The following is a 24,677-nucleotide window of genomic DNA, read 5'->3' as shown; positions in this document are numbered from 1 at the left end:
AGCCAGAGCTGCTGCTGTGTGTGACCACCACCTGCTGAGATAGAGAACATACTGAGGAGTTTCCGGCAGCACATGACCACATATAGGGAGGCAAAAGTTTGCTCTCTATCTCCACCTGCTGGTAGATGGACACAACCCACCAGTCTATGGATTGATCAGCTTGATGATATGGAAAGGTCCATTACAAAAAGCAACAGGCCCATGACAACAAATAATACAACACGAACTGAAGAGAAACAGGCTAACCGTAGGAAAAAAAAAATAGAAGCACAACGAAAAAGACGCGCAGCTTTAAAAACCAGAAAAAACCCTGCTGAAGAAGACAAGGACAAAAATGTATGTCCAACTGAACAACCCACTACAAGCAAAAGGTCCATGACAACACATACTACAACACGAACTGATGAGGAACAGGCTAACCGTAGAAAACAAAAAGCAGAATCACAACGAAAAATACGCGCAGCTTTAAAAACCAGGAATAACCCTGCTCTACATGACAAACACACTAGGAGGAAAACTACCACTTTACTAGATACAACATAACCACAGACAACAGTCACTACACATTCTTCAAATTCAAACATAGGAATTGCAATAACAGACTGTGTAAATGAGAATAACACTCTATAGTACAATTGTGGACCAATGAATGCTATATGTATATATTGCAAAGCTAAACATTTTAACAATGAAACGCCTTCTGACAACTTATTTACAAAGTGTTGTAGTAAGGGAAAAGTACATCTTCAACCTATTAGATCTAATGAATTTATACAACAGCTTCTCTCCGGGGAACATCAATATTCAAAACATTTCTTTGAAAACATTCGCTCCATTAATAGTTCCTTAGCCTTTGCATCTATGGGAGCTAACACTTCACCTCCACCTGGATATGGGCCTTACTGCTTTAGAATCAATGGCACTATTTACCATAGAACAGCATCACTCCATCCGAACAAAGACAAACAAAGACAGTTTGCTCAATTATATATTCTAGATCCAGACAAAGCATCTGTTCAGAGACTACAAATCTTACCAAATGCACACATCCATGAGACATTAATGACACAATTAAGCAAATTTATGGCATCTGAAAATCCTTTTGCAGACGCCTGTAAAATGCTGTATGAAGTAGAGAATGAAAGTATAGCAGAAGCAGAAAGACTAACAATAGAACCACCAAGAATCTCTATGGCTATTGTCCAAGATCGGAAACATGATCCCAGGCGATACAATGCACCGAGAGCCAATGAAGTTGCTTTCATTTTTCAAAACACGGAAGGCGAACCTCCTTTACATCAAGATCTCATAATACACTGCCGAAAAATAGAAAATCAAACAAATAAAACTGAAATAATAAGTGTATTGGATCCAAACCTTGAACCAATGGTATACCCATTACTCTTCCCACATGGAGATCAGAGCTGGGGGATAAATATTCCTTTGTCTGAACAACCTGAATGTCTCAGGAACATATCCAACAAACAAAAAAAAAAACAGAATTAGAGTTACACAAATGCAGTATTATGGATACCGGTTTGCAATACGAGATGATTTCAATCCTTTCCTTTCAGCTGGAAAACTAACCCAACAGTACTTTGTGGATGCCTATATTAAAACTGAGGCCAACAGACTAAATTATATTAGACAAAACCAAAAAATTCTAAGAGTAGAAAAATACAAAGGATTAATGGACCACCTTGCCAGTGAAATTACAGATCCACAATTTACACCTGGACAGCCATTCATTTTACCATCTACATTTTCAGGAAGCCCAAGAAATATGCACCAAAATTATCAAGATGCAATGGCCATAGTTTGGAAATATGGGAAACCAGATCTATTTATTACTATGACATGCAACCCTAAATGGGAAGAAATTACTGAAAACCTACAGAAAGGACAAACGCCAGAATTTCGACCAGACTTATTGGCAAGGGTGTTTCATTTAAAACTAAAACAAATACTACAAGACATATGCAAAGAACACATACTTGGTATCCCTCTTGCAAAAATACATGTAATAGAATTTCAAAAATGTGGATTACCTCATGCACATATTTTACTCATCTTAAAAGAAGAGCACAAGCCAAAAAATACAGAGTTAATTGATAAAATCGTATGTGCAAAAATACCTGACACAAAAATTCCCACGTCTCCATGCTATTGTTGCTAAACATATGATACATGGCTCTTGCAATGACACCACCTTACATTTACCATGCATGGTTTCTGGCAAGTGTTCAAAAGAATTCCCCAAATCCTTTCAAAATGAAACTATTCAAAACTGTGATGGATACCCAAAATACCGTCGAAGAGATAATGGTGTTGGTACAGTTTTACATGGAAAATTCATTAATAACACTTGTGTAGTCCCCTACAACTCTTTTTTACTACTGAAATACAACTCACATATAAATGTTGATGTCTGCGCATCTATTAAAAGTGTGAAATACCTTTTCAAATATGTGTATAAAGGACATGATTGTGCTAATGTCGTCATCACAGAGCACAAAACTTTACAACACGATGAAATTAAAACCTTCACAGACTCAAGATATGTTACTGCTCCTAAAGCTGCATGGCGACTTAACTGTTTACAATACACTCCAAGATGCAGCAAAAAAAATGGGACTCATTCATGATGAAGCAGTGTGGGAAAACACATTAGACGACGCAGTCACATGCAGCATGCCCCAGCAAATACATGAAGTTTTTGCATACATTTGTGTTTTTGCAGCATCATGTAATGCTTTACAAATTTATCAAAAATATAAAACTTTTATGCAAGAAGATTTTACACATATGCATGGATGCACACAAGAATGCAGTGTTTGTGAACAATTATGCCTTCTCAAAATTCAAACTATTTTTCAAACACATGGCAAAAACATACAACACTTCGGCTTACCAAAAACAACACACAAGATAGAAGATCCTACCCTTGCATTCAAAGCTGCAGAAGAAAAGCATAACGCAGAAATAATGCAACAAAACTTAAACCATGACCAACAAGAAGTTTTAAAAACTATACTTTCTGCATGCAATGACAAACAACAAACCAACAACTGTTTTTTCTTAGATGGCCCAGCAGGAAGTGGCAAAACTTATACATATAAAACTATCCTCAGTACCATCCGAGGAGAAGGTAAAATTGCACTTCCTGTTGCATCAACAGGAATTGCAGCAAACCTACTACCTGGAGGACGAACTTATAATTCACAATTTAAATTACCAGTTCCTCTACTTGAGAGCTCAACATCAACTATCAGATTAAACTCCAATAATGCTTCAATCCTTAGAGATGCACACATAATAATTTGGGATGAATCAACTATGGCTCCCACTATGGCACTTTCTGCTGTAGATAGCGAATGCTACATACCTGTAGAAGGTATTCTCCGAGGACAGCAAGCTGATTGTTCTCACTGTTGGGTGACGTCCATGGCAGCCCCTCCAATCGGAACACTTTCTAGCAAAGTCCTTTGCTAGTCCTCGTACGCCCATGCGCACCGCGCATGCGCGGCCGTCTTCCCGCCCGAACCGGCTCGTGCCGGCCAGTCTCATATGTAGCAAGACAAAGAGAAGGGAAGACACAACTCCAAAGGGGAGGCGGCCGGGTTTGTGAGAACAATCAGCCTGCTGTCCTCGGAGAATACCTTCTACAGGTATGTAGCATTCGCTTTCTCCGAGGACAAGCAGGCTGCTTGTTCTCACTGATGGGGTATCCCTAGCCCCCAGGCTCACTCAAAACAACAACCATGGTCAATTGGGCCTCGCAACGGCGAGGACATAACTGAGATTGACCTAAAAAATTTACCAACTAACTGAGAGTGCAGCCTGGAACAGAACAAACATGGGCCTAGGGGGGTGGAGTTGGATTCTAAACCCCGAACAGATTCTGAAGCACTGACTGCCCGAACCGACTGTCGCGTCGGGTATCCTGCTGCAGGCAGTAATGAGATGTGAATGTGTGAACAGATGACCACGTTGCAGCTTTGCAAATCTCTTCAATAGTGGCTGACTTCAAGTGGGCTACCGACGCTGCCATGGCTCTAACATTATGAGCCGTGACATGACCCTCAAGAGCTAGCCCAGCCTGAAGGAAATGCAATCTGCTAGCCAATTGGATATGGTGCGTTTTCCCACAGCCACTCTCCTCCTGTTGGGATCAAAAGAAACAAACAATTGGGCGGACTGTCTGTTGGGCTGTGTCCGCTCCAGATAGAAGGCCAATGCTCTCTTGCAGTCCAATCTGTGCAGCTGACGTTCAGCAGGGCAGGAATGAGGACGGGGAAAGAATGTTGGCAAGACAATTGACTGGTTCAGATGGAACTCCGACACAACCTTTGGCAAGAACTTAGGGTGAGTGCGGAGGACTACTCTGTTATGATGAAATTTGGTGTAAGGGGCCTGGGCTACCAAGGCCTGAAGCTCACTGACTCTACGAGCTGAAGTAACTGCCACCAAGAAAATGACCTTCCAGGTCAAGTACTTCAGATGGCAGGAATTCAGTGGCTCAAAAGGAGGTTTCATCAGCTGGGTGAGAACGACATTGAGATCCCATGACACTGTAGGAGGCTTGACAGGGGGCTTTGACAAAAGCAAACCTCTCATGAAGCGAACAACTAAAGGCTGTCCTGAGATCGGCTTACCTTCCACACGGTAATGGTATGCACTGATTGCACTAAGGTGAACCCTTACAGAGTTGGTCTTGAGACCAGACTCAGACAAGTGCAGAAGGTATTCAAGCAGGGTCTGTGTAGGACAAGAGCGAGGATCTAGGGCCTTGCTGTCACACCAGACGGCAAACCTCCTCCATAGAAAGAAGTAACTCCTCTTAGTGGAACCTTTCCTGGAAGCAAGCAAGATGCGGGAGACACCCTCTGACAGACCCAAAGAGACAAAGTCTACGCTCTCAACATCCAGGCCGTGAGAGCCAGGGACCGGAGGTTGGGATGCAGAAGCGCCCCTTCGTCCTGTGTGATGAGGGTCGGAAAACACTCCAATCTCCACGGTTCTTCGGAGGACAACTCCAGAAGAAGAGGGAACCAGATCTGACGCGGCCAAAAAGGAGCAATCAGAGTCATGGTGCCTCGGTCTTGCTTGAGTTTCAACAAAGTCTTCCCCACCAGAGGTATGGGAGGATAAGCATACAGCAGACCCTCCCCCCAGTCCAGGAGGAAGGCATCCGATGCCAGTCTGCCGTGGGCCTGAAGCCTGGAACAGAACTGAGGGACTTTGTGGTTGGCTCGAGATGCGAAGAGATCTACCAAGATCTGCCCCACACCTGGAAGATCTGTCGCACTACACGGGAATTGAGCGACCACTCGTAAGGTTGCATAATCCTGCTCAACTTGTCGGCCAGACTGTTGTTTACGCCTGCCAGATATGTGGCTTGGAGCACCATGCCGTGACGACAAGCCCAGAGCCACATGCTGACGGCTTCCTGACACAGGGGGCGAGATCCGGTGCCCCCCTGCTTGTTGATGTAATACATGGCAACCTGGTTGTTTGTCTGAATTTGGATAATTTGGTGGGACAGCCGTTCTCTGAAAGCCTTCAGAGCGTTCCAGACCGCTCGTAACTCCAGAAGATTGATCTGCAGATCGCGTTCCTGGAGGGACCAGCTTCCTTGGGTGTGAAGCCCATCGACATGAGCTTCCCACCCCAGGAGAGACGCATCCGTGGTCAGCACTTTTTGTGGCTGAGGAATTTGGAAAGGACGTCCCAGAGTCAAATTGGACCAAATCGTCCACCAATACAGGGATTTGAGAAAACTCGTGGACAGGTGGATCACGTCTTCTAGATCCCCAGCAGCCTGAAACCACTGGGAAGCTAGGGTCCATTGAGCAGATCTCATGTGAAGGTGGGCCATGGGAGTCACATGAACTGTGGAGGCCATGTGGCCCAGCAATCTCAACATCTGCCGAGCTGTGATCTGCTGGGACGCTCGCACCCGCGAGACGAGGGACAAGTTGTTGGCTCTCGTCTCTGGGAGATAGGCGTGAGCCGTCCGAGAATCCAGCAGAGCTCCTATGAATTTGAGTTTCTGCACTGGGAGAAGATGGGACTTTGGATAATTTATCACAAACCCCAGTAGCTCCAGGAGGCGAATAGTCATCTGCATGGACTGCAGGGCTCCTGCCTCGGATGTGTTCTTCACCAGCCAATCGTCGAGATATGGGAACACGTGTACCCCCAGTCTGCGGAGTGCCACTGCTACTACAGCCAAGCACTTCGTGAACACTCTGGGAGCAGAGGCGAGCCCAAAGGGTAGCACACAGTACTGGAAGTGACATGTGCCCAGCTGAAATCGCAGATACTGTCTGTGAGCTGGCAGTATCGGGATGTGTGTGTAGGCGTCCTTCAAGTCCAGAGAGCATAGCCAATCGTTTTCCTGAATCATGGGGAGAAGGGTGCCCAGGGAAAGCATCCTGAACTTTTCTTTGACCAGATATTTGTTCAGGGCCCTTAGGTCTAGGATGGGACGCATCCCCCCTGTTTTCTTTTCCACAAGGAAGTACCTGGAATAGAATCCCAGCCCTTCTTGCCCGGATGGCCCTTGCTTTTGCTGGGGAGCCGAGGGGCCTTGCTGAGGCGCACGCTGCTGACGAGAGCGAGCGCGCTGGGGCTTAGCCTGGGCCGCAGGCTGTCGAGAAGGAGGATTGTACCTACGCTTGCCAGAAGAGTAGGGAACAGTCTTCCTTCCCCCCAAAAATCTTCTACCTGTAGAGGTAGAGGCTGAAGGCTGCCGGCGGGAGAACTTGTCGAAAGCGGTGTCCCGCTGGTGGAGCTGCTCTACCACCTGCTCGACTTTCTCTCCAAAAATAATATCCGCACGGCAAGGCGAGTCCGCAATCCGCTGCTAGATTCTATTCTCCAGGTCGGAGGCATGCAGCCATGAGAGTCTGCGCATCACCACACCTTGAGCAGCGGCCCTGGACGCAACATCAAAGGTGTCATACACCCCTCTGGCCAGGAATTTTCTACACGCCTTCAGCTGCCTGACCACCTCCTGAAATGGCTTGGCTTGCTCAGGGGGGAGCTTGTCCACCAAGCCCGCCAACTGCCGCACATTGTTCCGCATGTGTATGCTCGTGTAGAGCTGGTAGGACTGAATTTTGGCCACGAGCATAGAAGAATGGTAGGCCTTCCTCCCAAAGGAGTCCACGGTTCTAGAGTCCTTGCCCGGGGGCGCCGAAGCATGCTCCCTAGAACTCTTGGCCTTCTTTAGGGCCAAATCCACAACTCCAGAGTCGTGAGGCAACTGAGTGCGCATCAGCTCTGGGTCCCCATGGATCCGGTACTGGGACTCGATCTTCTTGGGAATGTGGGGATTAGTTAGAGGCTTGGTCCAGTTCGCCAGCAATGTCTTTTTGAGGACATGATGCATGGGTACTGTGGACGCTTCCTTAGGTGGAGAAGGATAGTCCAGGAGCTCAAACATTTCAGCCCTGGGCTCGTCCTCCACAACCACCGGGAAGGGGATGGCCGTAGACATCTCCCGGACAAAGGAAGCGAAAGACAGGCTCTCAGGAGGAGAAAGCTGCCTTTCAGGAGAGGGAGTGGGATCAGAAGGAAGACCCTCAGACTCCTCGTCAGAGAAATATCTGATGTCCTCCTCCTCTTCCCACGAGGCCTCACCATCGGTGTCAGACACAAGTTCACGGACCTGTGTCTGCAGCCGTGCCCTGCTCGACTCCGTGGAACCACGGCCACGGTGGGAGCGTCGAGAGGTAGACTCCCTCGCCCGCACCGGCGAAGCTCCCTCCGCCGACGTAGTCGGGGAGCCTTCCTGGGAGGCTACCGCAGTCGGTACCGCAAGCGGCACCGATATCGGAGACCTCACCCCGGGCAATGGGCCAGCCGGCGCCTCGCTCGAAGGTACCGGTGGCGCAAGCACCCCCGGTACCGGAGGGGTAGGGCGCAACAGCTCTCCCAGGATCTCTGGGAGAACGGCCCGGAGGCTCTCGTGCAGAGCGGCTGTGGAAAAAGACATGGAAGCCGATGCAGGAGTCAATGTCAGAACCTGTTCCGGGCATGGAGGCTGTTCCGGGCTGTCCAAAGGGGAGCGCACCGACACCTCTTGAACAGAGGGCGAGCGGTCCTCTCGGTGCCGATACCTACTGGGTGCCGACTCCCTCGGCGACCCAGAGCTCTCGGTGCCGACACGGGAAGGGGACCGGTGACGATGCTTCTTCGACTTTTTGGGATGAAGCATGTCACCGGAGCTTCCCGGCACCGACGAGGAGGACGTAGAATCCAGCCGTCTCTTCCTCGGGGCCGATGCCGAAGGAGGTCGGTCTCGTGGGGGCTGTACCGCAGGAGCCCTCAGGGTAGGGGGAGACCCACCCGAAGGCTCACCGCCACCAGCAGGGGAATAGACAGCCCTCACCTGCACTCCAGACGAAGCACCACCGTCCGACGACATCAGCAGACGAGGAGGTCTCGATACCACCGACGCCGACGCAGCCCTCCGATGTCGCCCCGATGCAGAGGGCCGATTGAGGCCAAATTGAGGGTGTATCCTTGCCGGACTATTTGGAGAACCCACTGATCGGAGATTATGAGAGGCCACCTTTGGTTAAAAGCTTTCAACCTCCCTCCGACTGGCAGGTCGCCCGGCACTGACACTTGGATGCGAAAATGGCACCACAAAAATAGGGGGAAGAAAACTTCGAACCGAGGCCTAAATAGGGCCTACCCCGACGACGAAAGAAAACTTACCGGGGCAAAACTAGAAGTACAGGAAGGGAGCAGACCGAAAAGGTCTCCTTCCGACACTCTTTTTTTTTTTTTTTTTTTTAAAGCGAAGTCGAAAAACGACGCGCGAGGTCAACTTTCGGGGCGCGAACGGCGAAACACGACCGTACCGAGCGCGGACAAAAGAAGATTGGCCGGCACGAGCCGGTTCGGGCGGGAAGACGGCTGCGCATGCGCGGTGCGCATCTGCGCGCGAGGACTAGCAAAGGACTTTGCTAGAAAGTGTTCCGATTGGAGGGGCTGCCGCGGACGTCACCCATCAGTGAGAACAAGCAGCCTGCTTGTCCTCGGAGAAACACTACTCAAAGACATCATGAAGAATGACAAACCATTTGGGGGAAAAGTTCTTCTACTAGGTGGAGATTTCAGACAAACTCTACCAGTCGTACCACATGCTACTCAAGCACACATTATTGAATCAAGCATTAAATTTAATAAACTATGGAAACAATTTAACATACTTAAATTACACAACAATGTACGCTGTACAGATCCACAGTACAACAACACCTAATCACACTGACCACCCTTCAACATCTTCTGTCCTTCTGTGACTGTTCTCTTGTGCTTGACTGCTTAAATATTTTAAATTTAAATGCTTTACTTTTTGTCTATTAGATTGTAAGCTCTTTGAGCAGGGACTGTCTTTCTTCTGTGTTTGTACAGCGCTGCGTACACTTTGTAGCGCTCTAGAAATGTTAAATAGTAGTAGTAGTAATGGATTTAGCTAATGGGAATCTGCCATGTCCACATGGTTTCCAGCTCCCATTGCCGGCCACTGCTGCTTTTCCTGTTGAGCAGCAGGGCCGGCGCTACAAAAAGAAGAAGCGCTAACGCTAAGGACAAAAAATGTTAAAAAAAAAAAAAAAGCGCGGCACCGGCAGGCACTGTCTAGGCAGCCATGAGGCATTGGCTGCTGTCTCGCAGGCTCCTCCCGTCTCTTACGTTACTGCATTGAGTGTCACATGTATGATTATCTCCCAGTTGGTGAGATGTCATATGTTTGCGCCCGATGCAAAGAGCTCCTAGTTCTTAGATAACATGTCCGTTCTCTTGAGGCTAGAGTAGCAGACTTGGTGGAGCTGAGGGAGACAGAGAGGTACATAGAGGAGACCTACAGGGATGTTGTAGAGAGGTCCCACCTCCAGTCTAGTAGCCCTTGTGCTACCTTGGAGGAGGGAGGTCTCCTAGAAGGAGAGCATCACCCTGGTGAAGTAGGAAGTACTCCTGTAGCCAGGACCTGCCCACCAGGGGATGTACTATCCTCTCGCACTGAGGATATGTCTCCAAGTGCTGCCCGGGAGGGAAAGGTTAGGACAGCTGTTGTAGTTGGTGATTCGATCATTAGGCATATAGATAGCTGGGTGGCTGGTGGACGTGAGGATCGCCTGGTGACTTGCCTGCCTGGTGCGAAGGTGGCGGACCTCACTCGTCACCTAGATAGGATTTTACATAGTGCTGGAAAGGAGTCTGCTGTCTTGGTACATGTGGGTACCAATGACATAGGAAAATGTGGGAGAGAGGTTCTGGAAACCAAATTTAGGCTCTTAGGTAGAAAGCTCAAATCCAGATCCTCTAGGGTAGCATTTTCTGAAATGCTACCTGTTCCACGTGCAGGGCCCAAGAGACAGGCAGAGCTCCAGAGTCTCAATGCGTGGATGAGACGATGGTGCAGGGAGGAGGGTTTTAGATTTGTTAGGAACTGGGCAACATTCTGGGGAAGGGGGAGCCTATTCCGAAAGGATGGGCTCCACCTTAACCAGGGTGGGACCAGGCTGCTGGCGTCGGCATTTAAAAAGGAGATAGAGCAGCTTTTAAACTAGAAATGGGGGGAAGGCCGACAGTCGCTCAAAAGCGCATGGTTCGGGAAAAGGTATCTTGCAAAGATACCTCACAAACAGGGAAGATAGGGTTTCTGGATAGTGAGATTACACAACAGACCGTGGTAGGCCAGGTGCCCTTAAATACAACTAAAGATCAGACAAAAGATGTCAAATCAATAGTGTCAGGTACTAAGCATCATGCAAATAAGAACAACAAACATACTCTGAAATGTCTATATGCAAATGCTAGGAGTCTAAGAAATAAGATGGGAGAGTTGGAATATATTGCACTAAATGAAAAATTGGATATAATAGGCATTACTGAGACCTGGTGGAAGGAGGATAACCAGTGGGACACTGTCATACCGGGGTACAAAGTATATCGTAATGATAGGGTAGACCGGACTGGTGGAGGGGTAGCATTGTATATTAACGAGAGCCTTGACTCAGATAGATTACAAATTCAGCAGGACACAAATCACACCTTTGAATCACTGTGGGTTGAAATTCCATGTATAAAAGGGAAAAAAATGGTGATAGGAGTGTACTACCGTCCGCCTCGCCAGGATGAGCAGGTAGACACAGAAATGATAAAAGAAATCAGAGACGTGAACAAAATGGGCAATGTGATAATAATGGGTGACTTCAATTATCCAAATATAGACTGGGTAAATGTAACATCGGGACACGCTACAGAGATACAATTCCTTGATGAAATCAAGGACAGCTTTATGGAGCAACTGGTGCAGGAGCCGACGAGAGAAGGAAAAATTCTAGACTTGGTCCTTAGTGGAGCGCATGATCTGGTGAGGGACGTTATGGTACTGGGGCCACTTGATAACAGTGACCATAATATGATCAGTTTTGACATCGACCTTGAAGTAACTGTACACAGAAAGTCAAATACGTTAGCGTTTAACTTTAAAAAAGGAGACTATGATAAAATGAGAAGAACGGTAAAAAAAAAACTTAGGGGGGCAACTGAGAGAGTAAAAACTGTACAACAGGCGTGGACGCTGTTCAAAAATACCATCCTGGAGGCCCAGGCCATACATATTCCGCAAATTAGAAAAGAAAGACGGAAGTCCAAAAGACACCCGGGCCTGGTTGAAAAGTGAGGTGAAGGAAGCTATTAGGGCTAAAAGAAACGCCTTCAGAAAATGGAAGAAGGAACCGTCTGAAAATAACAAGAAACAGCATAAGGAGTGTCAAAGCAAATGCAAGGCGCAGATTAAGAAGGCCAAGAGGGAGTATGAAAAAAAGATAGCATTAGAGGCAAAAAAACATAGTAAAAAATTTTTTCGGTATATTAAAAGCAGGAAGCCGGCAAAAGAATCGGTTGGGCCGCTGGATGACCGAGGGGTAAAAGGGGCGATCAAGGAAGACAAAGACGTAGCGGAGAGACTGAATGAATTCTTTGCTTCAGTCTTCACCGAGGAAGATTTGGGTGGGATACCGGTGTCGGAAATGGTATTTCAAGCAGACGAGTCGGAGAAACTTACTGACTTCACGGTAAACCTGGAGGACGTAATGGGGCAGTTCGGCAAACTGAACAGTAGCAAATCTCCTGGACCGGATGGTATTCATCCTAGAGTACTGATAGAACTGAAAAACGAGCTTGCGGAGCTACTGCTAGTGATATGCAACTTATCCTTAAAATCGAGCGTGGTACCGGAAGATTGGAGGGTGGACAATGTAACGCCCATTTTTTAAAAAGGCTCCAGGGGAGATCCGGGAAATTATAGACCGGTGAGTCTGACGTCGGTGCCTGGGAAAATGGTAGAGGCTATTATTAAAAACAAAATTACAGAGCACATCCGAGGACGTGGATTACTGAGACCAAGTCAGCATGGCTTTTGTGTGGGGAAATCTTGTCTGACCAATTTACTTCAATTCTTTGAAGGAGTGAACAAACATGTGGACAAAGGGGAGTCGGTTGATATTGTGTATCTGGATTTTCAAAAGGCGTTTGACAAGGTACCTCATGAAAGGCTACAGAGGAAATTGGAGGGTCATGGGATAGGAGGAAATGTCCTATTGTGGATTAAAAACTGGTTGAAGGATAGGAAACAGAGAGTGGGGTTAAATGGGCAGTATTCACAATGGAGAAGGGTAGTTAGTGGGGTTCCTCAGGGGTCCGTGCTAGGACCGCTGCTTTTTAATATATTTATAAATGATTTAGAGATGGGAGTAACTAGCGAGGTAATTAAATTTGCTGATGACACAAAGTTATTCAAAGTCGTTAAATCACGACAGGATTGTGAAAAATTACAAGAGGACCTTACGAGACTGGGAGACAGGGCGGCTAAATGGCAGATGATGTTTAATGTGAGCAAGTGCAAGGTGATGCATGTGGGAAAAAAGAACCCGAATTATAGCTACGTCATGCAAGGTTCCACGTTAGGAGTTACGGACCAAGAAAGGGATCTGGGTGTCGTCGTCGATAACACACTGAAACCTTCTGCTCAGTGTGCTGCTGCGGCTAAGAAAGCGAATAGAATGCTGGGTATTATTAGGAAAGGTATGGAAAACAGGTGTGAGGATGTTATAATGCCGTTGTATCGCTCCATGGTGCGACCGCACCTTGAGTATTGTGTTCAATTCTGGTTGCCGCATCTCAAGAAAGATATAGTAGAATTGGAAAAGGTGCAGCGAAGGGCGACTAAAATGATAGCGGGGATGGGACGACTTCCCTATGAAGAAAGACTAGGAGGCTAGGGCTATACAGCTTGGAGAAGAGACGGCTGAGGGGAGACATGATAGAGGTATATAAAATAATGAGTGGAGTGGAACAGGTGGATGTGAAGCTTCTGTTCACGCTTTCCAAAAATACTAGGACTAGGGGGCATGCGATGAAACTACAGTGTAGTAAATTTAAAACAAATCGGAGAAAATTTTTCTTCACCCAACGTGTAATTAAACTCTGGAATTCGTTGCCGGAGAAAGTGGTGAAGACAGTTAGCTTAACAGAGTTTAAAAAGGGGTTGGACGGTTTCCTAAAGGACAAGTCCATAAACCGCTACTAAACGGACTTGGAAAAAACCAAAATTCCAGGAATAACATGTATAGAATGTTTGTACGTTTGGGAAGCTTGCCAGGTGCCCTTGGCCTGGATTGGCCGCTGTCGTGGACAGGATGCTGGGCTCGATGGACCCTTGGTCTTTTCCCAGTATGGCATTACTTATGTACTTATGTACTTATGCCCCTGCGTCGCTCCAGGGGCAGTGACGTAGGAGACGGGAGGAGCCTGCGAGCCAGCAGCCAATGCCTCAAGGCTGCCTAGACAGTGCCTGCTGCGCGCTTTTTTTTTTTTAACATTTTCGTCCTTAGCGTTAGCGCTTCTTCTTTTTGTAGCGCCGGCCCTGCTGCTCAACAGGAAAAGCAGCAGTGGCCGGCAATGGGAGCTGGGGCTGGCGCTGGCATGCAGGGCGGGCCTCGAGGAAAAGAGAAGGAGGGAAAACAGATGGAAGGATGGAGAGAAAAGAGGGAAAACAGATGGAAGGATGGGGAGAAAGAGGGAAAACAGATGGAAGGATGGGGAGAAAGAGGGAAAACATGGAAGGAAGGATGGGGAGAAAAGAGGGAAAACATGGAAGGATGGGGAGAAAGAGGGAAAACAGATGGAAAGGAGGGGAGAGGAACGAAAAGGGGAAAAAGGGGACAGATGGAAGGATGGGGAGAAAAGAGGGAAAACAGATGGAAGGATGGGGAGAAAAGAGGAAACACAGATGGAAGGATGGGGAGAAAAGAGGGAAAACAGATGGAAGGATGGGGAGAGAAAGAGGGAAAACGGATGGATGGGGAGAGAGACTCTGGATGGAAGGATGGGGAGAGAAAAAGGGAGATGGATGAAAGGATGCAGAGAGAAAGGGGAGAGACTGGAAGGATGTGGCGAGAGAAGGGACACTGAACAGAAAAGGGTACAGAGATAGAGAGACACTGGTTAGAAAGAGGGAGAGAGAGACATTAGATGGAAGGATCAGGAGAGAGGGTAGATGGATGGAAGGGTGGGGAGAGAAAGAGAGAAGACGCTGGATGGAAGGGTAGGGAGAATGAGGTGACACTGGACAGAAGGATGCAGAAAGAAAGAGGGGAGACTACTGGAAGGATGGGGAGAGAGACTGGAAGGATGGGGAGAGAAAGAGGAGAGCTGCTGGATGGAAAAGGGGAGTAGTGAAAGACTGGAGAATAAGAAGAAGGGGCATGGGGAGAACAAGGGTGAGAAAAAGATGAAAAGCCATAAGTAGATGAAGGAAATTAAAGAATGGATAGTAAGAATGAATTAAATCAGGACAGAGAGAGAGGCAGAAAAATATTGAAGAAACCTGGCAAAAGAGTTAAGCGAATATGAAGGAAAGCAGAATCTAGAGACTGGGAGCGACACAATGAGAAAAAGTAAATGGCCATACAAGAAAGGTAAAGAAGGTAAAATTATGTATCATACCTGATAATTTTCTTTCCATTAATCATAGCTGATCAATCCATAGACTGGTGGGTTGTGTCCATCTACCAGCAGGTGGAGATAGAGAGCAAACCTTTTGCCTCCCTATATGTGGTCATGTGCTGCCGGAAACTCCTCAGTATGTCAATATCAAAGCTCCATCCGCAGGACTCAGCACTTAGAGAATTACACCCACAACCCTGGCATAAGCAGTAGAAGTAGAGCGCTTCCTCGCTCTCAGCATAGTGGCGATGACCTTGTCTGAGAAGCCCTTCTTCCTCAGACGCTGCCGCTCAATAGCCAGGCCGTAAGACCAAAGGGGGAGGGATCCTCCATCACCATGGGACCCTGATGCAACAGGCCCTGCTCTGCTGGCAGTCGCAGAGGGCCGTCCACTAAGAGCCTGATCAAGTCCGCATACCAGGGATGTCTGGGCCAGTCCGGACCCACCAGGATTACCCGGCCCGGATGCTTTGCCACCCGGTCTAGCACCCTGCCCAACATGGGCCAGGGCGGGAACACATAGAGAAGCTCCTGTGTCGGCCACTGTTGGAGAAGAGCATCTACTCCCAGAGATCGAGGGTCCCGTCCTCTGCTGAAAAAGCGCGGCACTTGGCAATTGGCCGATGACGCCAACAGATCTAGGCTCGGCTGGCCCCAGCGCTTCGTGATGTCCAAGAACGCCTGAGCCGATAGCTGCCACTCTCCGGGATCCAAGGTATGGCGACTGAGAAAGTCCGCCTTGACCTTCATGACTCCGGCAATGTGGGCCGCCGACAGCTGTTCCAGGTTTGCTTCCGCCCACTGGCATAAATTCATGGCCTCCTTGGCTAGAGGGGCGCTCTTGGTACCTCCCTGGCGATTGACATAGGCCACAGCCGTGGCATTGTCCGACAGGACCCGTACTGGCTTCAACGCCAGTACCGGGAGAAACTCCAAAAGCGCCAACCGAATGGCTCTGAGTTACAGGAGGTTGATAGACCACTTTACCTCTGCAGGAGACCAGAGCCCCTGCGCTGTCCTTCCCAAGCAGTGGGCTCCCCAGCCCGTCAAAGAGGCGTCCGTCGTGACGACAACCCACTCCGAGGTCAGAAGAGGCATCCCTGCGGACAACTTGTCTGTCCTCAGCCACCAGCTCAGCGCCTTGCGCACCGCTGGGTCCAAGGGAAGGCGCACAGCGTAATCCTCCGACACTGGAGTCCAGCGCTGCAGCAGAGAGAGTTGTAGTGGTCTCATATGAGCTCTGGCCCAGAGCACTACTTCCATCGTGGCCGTCATAGAGCCCAACAGCTGCACATAGTCCCAAGCCCAAAGAGGAGAGGCTACTAGGAACTGGTCCACCTGAGCCTGAAGCTTGAGAATCCGATTGTCCGGCAGGAACACTCTGCCCACTTGGGTGTCGAAACGAACTCCCAGATATTCCAGGGACTGAGTCGGGCGCAGCTGGCTTTTCTCCCAGTTGATGATCCACCCCAGGGAGCTCAAAAGAACAATCACCCAGTCTACAGCCCTGCCGCACTCTGCATAAGAGGGGGCTCGGATCAACCAGTCGTCCAGATAAGGATGGACTTGTACTCCTTCCTTGCGTAGGAAGGCCGCGATGACCACCATTACTTTGGAGAAGGTCCGCGGAGCAGTAGCCAACCCGAACGGGAGGGCTCTGAACTGGAAGTGTCGGCCCAGGACTGCAAAACGCAGAAAGCTTTGATGAGGAGGCCGATGGGAATATGCAAGTAAGCTTCCTTGATGTCCAAGGATGCCAGGAACTCCCCTGCCTTCACTGCCGCTATAACAGAGTGGAGAGTCTCCATTCGGAAGTGCCGAACTTTCAAGGCCCGACTGACCCCTTTGAGGTCGAGGATAGGCCGTACAGAACCTCCTTTCTTTGGTACCACAAAGTAAATGGAGTAACGTCCCTTGCCAAGCTGATCTTCTGGCACCGGAATGACTGCACCCAGGCGGATCAGATTGTCCAAAGTCTGCTGCACTGCCACAGCTTTGACCGGAGACTTGCAGGGAGAGTGCACAAACCCGTCTCTTAAGGGTCGGCAGAACTCCAGCTTGTAGCCGTCTCTGATGACTTCCAGCACCCAAGCGTCTGAAGTTACCCTGGTCCACTCGCCCAGAAACAAGGACAGGCGTCCTCCAATCTGCACTGGGCCATGGACCAGGGCCCCGTCATTGGGTACGAGACCCTGGGGGAGGACCGGAAGACGCACCTCCGGGACGGCGGTCTCTGCGAAAGGAATGCTGCTTGGGGGAGAAGTTCCTCTTGAAAGAAGAGGGGGCAGAGGAGCCCGACTTGCCCGGGAGATACCGACGGGCTTCCTGAAACCGTCCTTTGGAGGAACCGGGGTGAGCACCACTGGTAACCTCTTGCCCTTAGACGTGCCGAGATCAGTCACAATTTTGTCCAGCTCGACCCCAAAGAGCAGCTTGCCTTTAAAAGGCAACTTAGCCAGGCGAGACTTAAGAGGCGTGGTCAGCAGACCAATGTTTCAGCCAAAGCCAACGCCGCGCAGACTGTCTGAGCCATACCTTTAGCTGAGGCTCTCAAGACATCATACAGCAAGTCTGCCAAATAAGCCAAGCCCGATTCCAGGGCCGGCCAATCAGCCCTCAAGGAAGGATCCGAGGGGGAAGCCCGCTGCACAATCGTCAGGCACGCCCTGGCCACATAGGAGCCGCAAACTGAGGCCTGCAAACTTAAAGCAGCCGCCTCGCAGGACGACCTTAAGGCCGCCTCCAATCTTCTGTCTTGGGCGTCCTTTAGGGCCGTGCCACCTTCCACCGGCAACGCCGTTTTCTTAGTCACCGCAGTGATTAAAGAATCCACTGTAGGCCAAAGAAAGGCCTCCCGTTCACCTTCAGGCAGAGGATAGAGGCGGGACATAGCCCTAGCCACTTTGAGGCTCGCTTCTGGGACATCCCATTGAGTCGAAATCAAGGTGCGCATGGCCTCATGCACGTGGAAGGTTCTAGGCAGGCGCTTCGTCCCCAGCATAATGGCGGAGCCAACAGAGGCTGAGGGAGAGACGTCCTCCGGAGAGGAAATCTTCAAAATGCTCATGGCCTGCACTAACAGGTTGGGCAAATCCTCTGAGCGAAAGATCCGCGCTGCAGAGGGGTTATCCGCTCCATCCGCGCGGGAATCAGTCTCCTCCAAGGAATCCCCAAAGGACCGTTGGGAGAACTCAGATACGCTGCCCTCATCTACATCAGAGGAGACAGAGTCCTCTAGGGCCTGGAAATCCACCCGAGGGCGTTTGCTTCCGGAGGCCTCAACCCCTTTATCAGACAGGGGGGCAGGGGCAGCGTTTTGCATAAGAAAAGCCTGATGCAGCAGCAAAATGAACTCAGGGGAGAACCCCCCCCCCCCCGAACTGTGCACTTCTGCAGCTTGGGCCACGGCCCTAGACGCACCCTCAACCGGCGCTCGCAAGAGCGGGGGAGAAACGTGCTGCGCATCCAAAATGGCGTCCGGCGCGAAACTCCGAGGAGCCGCACGGGAAGAACGGCGCTTAACTTTGGCCGCTTTCTTACCGTCACCCGAATCAAGGGTGACCATAGTATTAACGTCTCCCAGCTCAAGGGCGGCCCAAGAAGAAGCCGTCCGAGCAGAGTGGCCGGCCAACATGGAGTGGGCGAGCAGCGGGGGATGGGCGCTTATGGCGGGAAAAACCGCCGCACCGGAGGAAGAACCGGGACACTGACCGGACTCCAAACTGATGCTCAACAAAGGCAATTCAGGCTTTGAAACCCCCGCATCCCCGCTAGACGAACACACGGGGTCCGGGGAGCGAATCTTCGCGCCCTCCGACGCCATAAGCCACGTGGAGACCGAACGGGGAACCCCCTGCCCGCTATAAAACGGTAAAATTACCTGCTTCTCGCTCCGAGCCGTAACGAACTGGTGTCCCAGTGAGCAGCTGCAATAAACGTTGAACTAAACGTTGAAATAAACGCCCTTAAAGGACGTCCAAATTTTTTTTTTTTTTTAAACGGAGCCAGCGGGAGGGGGGAGAAAAGGAGGGACCTGGCACCACCAGGTTTGCACTTGCTCAAGAAGAGCCCTCAACCCCAGGTACTCAACAAAACCTAAAAATTAGGCTTGGAGACCTAGCCAGAGCTGCTGCTGTGTGTGACCACCACCTGCTGAGATAGAGAACATACTGAGGAGTTTCCGGCAGCACATGACCACATATAGGGAGGCAAAAGGTTTGCTCTCTATCTCCACCTGCTGGTAGATGGACACAACCCACCAGTCTATGGACTGATCAGCATGATGATATGGAAAATAATTTTATTTTTAATTTAGGATAAAGTAATATGGTACCTGTGTTAATGAAGTTTCAGAGACCAATACTTCCTTCCTTAGGTCAGGCGAGGATACAGTAACAGCATTATACTGACCTGAGGCAGGAGGTTTTGGCCTCTGAAAGCTCACTGAAAAGGGTGTTAGGCTATTAAATTTTCTGAAATCTGATGCACTGAAAAGCAGCACTTTACCCTGTGTGACAAATGCATCTGATTAGCGTGGCTAAATTTTGCTGGGGGAGGGGGGTAGAGAGAAACTTTGGTGCCCACCCACTTTGGGTTCAGGCCCATCCAAAATTGGCAGTCTGGCTACGCCACTATTTCCAAGATATGATTGAAATACCTGATCAGCACATTTGTTACACAGATATAGTTGAAGCTGTTTTTGGAAACAAAATTACTGCAGACACAGTTGCAAACTTTGCATAAAAGACTATTCTTTGCCCAAAAAATACACATGCAGACAAAATAAATGACGACGTTTTAAATATTTTAAAAGGAAACACAAAAACTTACTTAAGTACGGATTCCATAAATGACTCAACAGAAGAAGAACAACACTTATATCCTGTGGAATTTCTTCATCAACAAACTCCTACTGGGATGCCACCACATAAACTACATTTGAAAATTGGTGCAATAATTATACTACTCAGAAATGTAAACACCAAAAAAGGATTGTGTAATGGAACTCGCCTAATAGTCAAAGACTTGAAAAACAACCTTATCATTAGTCAAGTACTCACTGGATCAAGTGCTGGGAGTACTGTTTTCATACCACGTATTGACCTTGCACCATCAAACACAGACCTACAGTTTACACTATGTAGAAGACAATTCCCTGTCAAATTGGCCTTTGCAATGACTATTAACAAGTCACAAGGACAAACTTTTGACAAAGTTGGGATTTTCCTTCCAGAACCAGTATTTACACATGGACAACTGTATGTAGCCTTTTCAAGAGTAAAGAACTCTTGTGATGCAATTGTAAAAGTGATTGAGGGACCTCAACAAGGACACCTTTTGCCTGATTGTAACAAAATTTATACAAAAAATATTGTTTACAAGGAAATGTTACAAATGTAAGAAATAATTACAAAAACATTTTACAAAGTTGGCATGCTCCTTACAGAACTGATATTTACACATGGACATCTGTATGTTATCTTTTCAAGAGTAAAAATCTCTTCTAATGCATTTGTTAAACAGATTTATGCACCTCAACAAATAAACCTTTTATCTGATTGTAACAAAACATATTGTTTACAATGAAATGTTAAATATGTTAGAAACAATTACAATACAAATACAACTTTTAAAAAAAAACATTGTCTTTTTTGAAAACACTTATATCCCTTAATATCAAACAGGAAAAACAAAAAAAAAAAACCCAAACCACATGCTAGCGCCCGTTTCATTTGTTACGGAAACGGGCCTTTTTTACTAGTTGGAAATAAAAACTCAAACTTTAACTGAAAGTCTGACCAAAGTTACAGAGGACGTTAAACAAATAAATGAGAAAATAATGAATCAAGATCAGAAAGGAAAACAAATGCAAGAAACTCAAGTTATAATGGTTAAAGATTTAACAAACATGCGTAGAAAAATAGAAGCGCTTGAAAATAATCAGAGAAGTAATAATCTTCGATTCATTAATTTTCTAAAGATTAAAACAGTTTCTCCAAAAGAAATGTTGTTGAAATATATGAAGGACATACTTTTAATCCCTGAACAATCTACTCCGCCTTTGCTACAGGTATATTACCTACCAGGAAAGCCAGGAGAAATACATGAGTCTTCAGATTCCCCCCTTGGATGTGTCAGCTATATTAGAGTCTTCGGACTCAGAAAAAGTAATTTCCTCAACATTGTTAGCCACTGTAGTTTTGGCACCTGATAAGGGGTGGATGATGAAACTTTTCTTTAAAAATAGAAATAAAGACTTTTTTGGATTGAAAGTAAGGATATTCCCAGATGTGTCAAGAGACCCAAAAAAGGAGGCGCCAATTTCTTTTGCATAGACCTGGAGTCCAACAGTTGGGAGCTTCCTTTTTCCTACACTATCCATGTAAATGTATAGTTAGATATCAGGCAACTAAATACGTATTCTTTGAACCTACGCATCTCACTGAATTCCTAGTTACCAAGAGAACTGGACAAGAGACTCAAAAGTCCTGAAGGAAGGAAATTTTAGTAGCTACACAGGTTCCATTCTTTTTTTTTCTTTTTTATTTAAGTGATGTAATTTCCTTGTTTTCTCCATATATGTAAGTCTTGAATCACATTTGTGGACTTGTGCAGTGGAATATATAAATAAAGATGCTTAGGAATGGATATTCATGTTTTCTTTATTATATTGTTTTCCTATTGTAAAAGATTACTGTATTCCAACTGCTTTTCTAAACAAGCGTTTTTTGGCTTGAATTGTAAATTTGAAATTATAAATAAATAATTAAAAAAAAAAAAAAGAAGATGGGAACAGGAATCAGGGGCCCCATTAACGAGATGGGATGTTGGGTCCACACTGCAGGGAATTCCAGCTCTTAGTCTGGACGAGAGGCTCCAGGGAAGTGGGTATAGGGTCATTATGCAGGCATATATATCGGGGCATATATGCTCACGCTCACGCAGATTTCTTGCAGGGAGCTACTTGTGTTAAATGTGGCCACTATCCTCATACACTGTTTCACGCTTTCTGAGATTGCCCAGGAGTGAAGGCTTTCTGGGGGGAGATTAGTAGGTTTATGACACAGCTGTTGGGGACCCCTGTGATAGGAACCTGGGATCATTTTGTACTAGACACGCAAGGGGCCTTTCATATGCAACCCAAGGCAGCTCGACTCCTGAGCCGTAAAATGAGCTTGGTGGCGCGTAAAAGTATTTTACAATACTGGACAGTGCCGGAGCTGCCAGCTTATTGGCACTGGAGGAATCAAGTGCATCTGCTGGCAACATGGGAGGCAAGCGAGGCCAGAGGGTCCTCGAAGCGCTTAGTGTGGTTCACACAGACCTGGGACCCCTATCTACGGGCACTGAGTTCCAGAGGGCGCAGTTTGCTTCTCAATAAGGTGTAACATGTTATTAAAGAGAGCCCCTGGGAGTACCCTTGAAGCACACACAGTTCCACCAGGGGAAGGGGGGGTAGCCTAGGGCTATCGGAGCACAAGTCCTAGGGTACACGGAGGTGGGGGGGGGGGATTTAGATAGGACGTGGGGGGGGAACGGAGGTGGGTCGGAGAGAGGGGGTAACGTTGGTGGAAGTACTGTTTTTTTAAATATATTATTCTTTGCTGGAAGCGTGAGGCTGACAACATGTTTTGTTGTATACTTACTGCAATGGCTGTGTATGATGTACTGATCCATTAATAAAAATGTTGAAACATAAAGTCACCATTCCATGGTTGGTTAAATGGTGCCACAATTGTTATTTCTGTTTGGACTCATTGAATCCTGCGTTAAACATTACTGTTTGTTGTGCTTTTAGATGTCAATTAAAGCCAAACCCTTGTGTTTCAACGTTATTGGTCTACCTCCATTTTCTTGTGGGGTTTTTTTTTGTCCATGCAAATGGGGGCAAACAGTTGTTCAAAAACTTGAAATCTGACATAAAATCGTGGCTCTCCCTGGTAGGGTTACCATGAGGCTCATTTTCAAAGCACATAGACTTACAAAGTTATGTATGTTACTATGGAACTTTGTAAGTCTATGTGCTTTAAAAATGAGCACCCATATGTCCAGTTTTTGAAAACACGGCCAGGCATCTGGGTGGGTTTTGCCAGCCTGCCCGTTTGCCAGATTTGTGGATGAATGGGCAGGCTGGAGGGCAGACAGCTGGGCGGTCCTCAGGGTGTCCTATCCTCCCCTCCTCTCCTTTACCTTACTGTGGTGCCCTGGTGGTCTAGTGACCTCTTCAGGGCAGAAAAGAGCTCCCTCTTTCCTGCCCAGCACACCTACAGACTGTCTTGCTCCCTGTGCCGCTTCAAAATTGCTGCTAACAGTTCAAGCGGCAGCCTTGCGAGACTTCCATTGAAGTCTTGCATAGGGGGGCGGGGTGTGACAGAGGGGCGGGGTATGTGTCCTCTTTTTTCTTAGGGCAAATACGGTAACCCTACTTTTCCATCAATCTTCTACATTTTGGTGCCTTTCTTCCCCAGCAGCCATGCTTATCTTCTGCAGAAGAGAAAGGTACTACTATTTGCTCTGCAGTGTCTGCTCCAGTCACACCCATCTCACCTTTGCTCTATCTGGGGCTGAAGCAGAAAGCTAGCATTGGTGGACGTGCACAGCTAAAAAAAACATCTGTAAGTCATTTTATGGTTGCATGATGCAGAGAAGTGTTTCACACAGAGATAATATTGAGCAAATCTGTATATATGACAATTATTAAAAAGAACGGTAATGAGACTAATAGCTATGGCCCCAATGCAGAGAAATATTTGGGCAAGCATGTACTAGAATTTGGATGCCAACTCCGAGGTAACGTAGAAGGATTAGTACTGAAGATTTAATTTCAGCTTTTTTTTTTCTTTTTGCTGCAACTAAAACAGTACCTGTGACTAAGACAAAATGGGAGGTGGTGACAGTTCTACACACACATCCAAGCAGGACAAAAAATGTATATCTGCACATGGTTCTGTGCATAAATATTGGCATCGCAAAAATGTTATGTGCAAGAAATTTTTGCGAGGCTGTGAGAATAACATTCCAGTAAACAAATGTGATTGGACATGCACACAGCTTCTAGGTAGCTGCATAGGAGCCAACTTTTCACAATTATTGGGGGTGCTAAGTCCAATGGAAATATTCCCTCCCTGGACACATGCAAGGCATTTTTCCAATATTGGGGGTGCTCAAGCACCCACAGCACCCACAGAGTCGGCTCCAATGGGTAGCTGCCCTTAGAACAGAACCCTTGTGTACATGTGTCCAGCAGGCTTACCCTAATTAGTGCACAAGTTCTGTGTGCTTCAAATTTGCATCCAATTAGCTTACTGCATTGGCGGACAAAACTTTCTCGTTAAGTTTGTGTTAGAAGCTGTGTGCTCGACCATCAGCACAGGGCTCTAACACAATCTTTCTGCATCAGCCCTTCTGTTCCAAGTTCATCCCCCTCCCCTTCTGTTTCCAACATACTGCCAGAGAAGGAGGAGCAACAGTGGGAAACATTTGATAAAGCCATGACAGGAGCCTCATGAGACCATCCAAAGCCATGCCACTGGCTGTCCCCACCAAGGTTAAGAAGCACTGTGCTAGGCCATCAAACTAGCTTGCCATTTAATTCCATTCTGGATATTTTAAACCCAGAGTAGAAATGATTGCTTTGGACACTG

General features: G+C 47.5%; 1 protein-coding gene across 5 annotated transcripts in view; it reads right to left on the bottom strand.

Moving 5' to 3' along the window:
- The window catches only part of APTX (aprataxin), a 331,981-nt gene that overhangs the window by 224,973 nt on the left and 82,331 nt on the right, over positions 1-24,677 (bottom strand). The window lies entirely within an intron of this gene.

This window comes from Microcaecilia unicolor, chromosome 2 (genome assembly GCF_901765095.1).
Source record: "Microcaecilia unicolor chromosome 2, aMicUni1.1, whole genome shotgun sequence".
NCBI lineage: Eukaryota > Metazoa > Chordata > Amphibia > Gymnophiona > Siphonopidae > Microcaecilia > Microcaecilia unicolor.
Note: the sequence above shows the minus strand (reverse complement) of the source record. Positions and strands in the feature narration are given on the sequence as shown.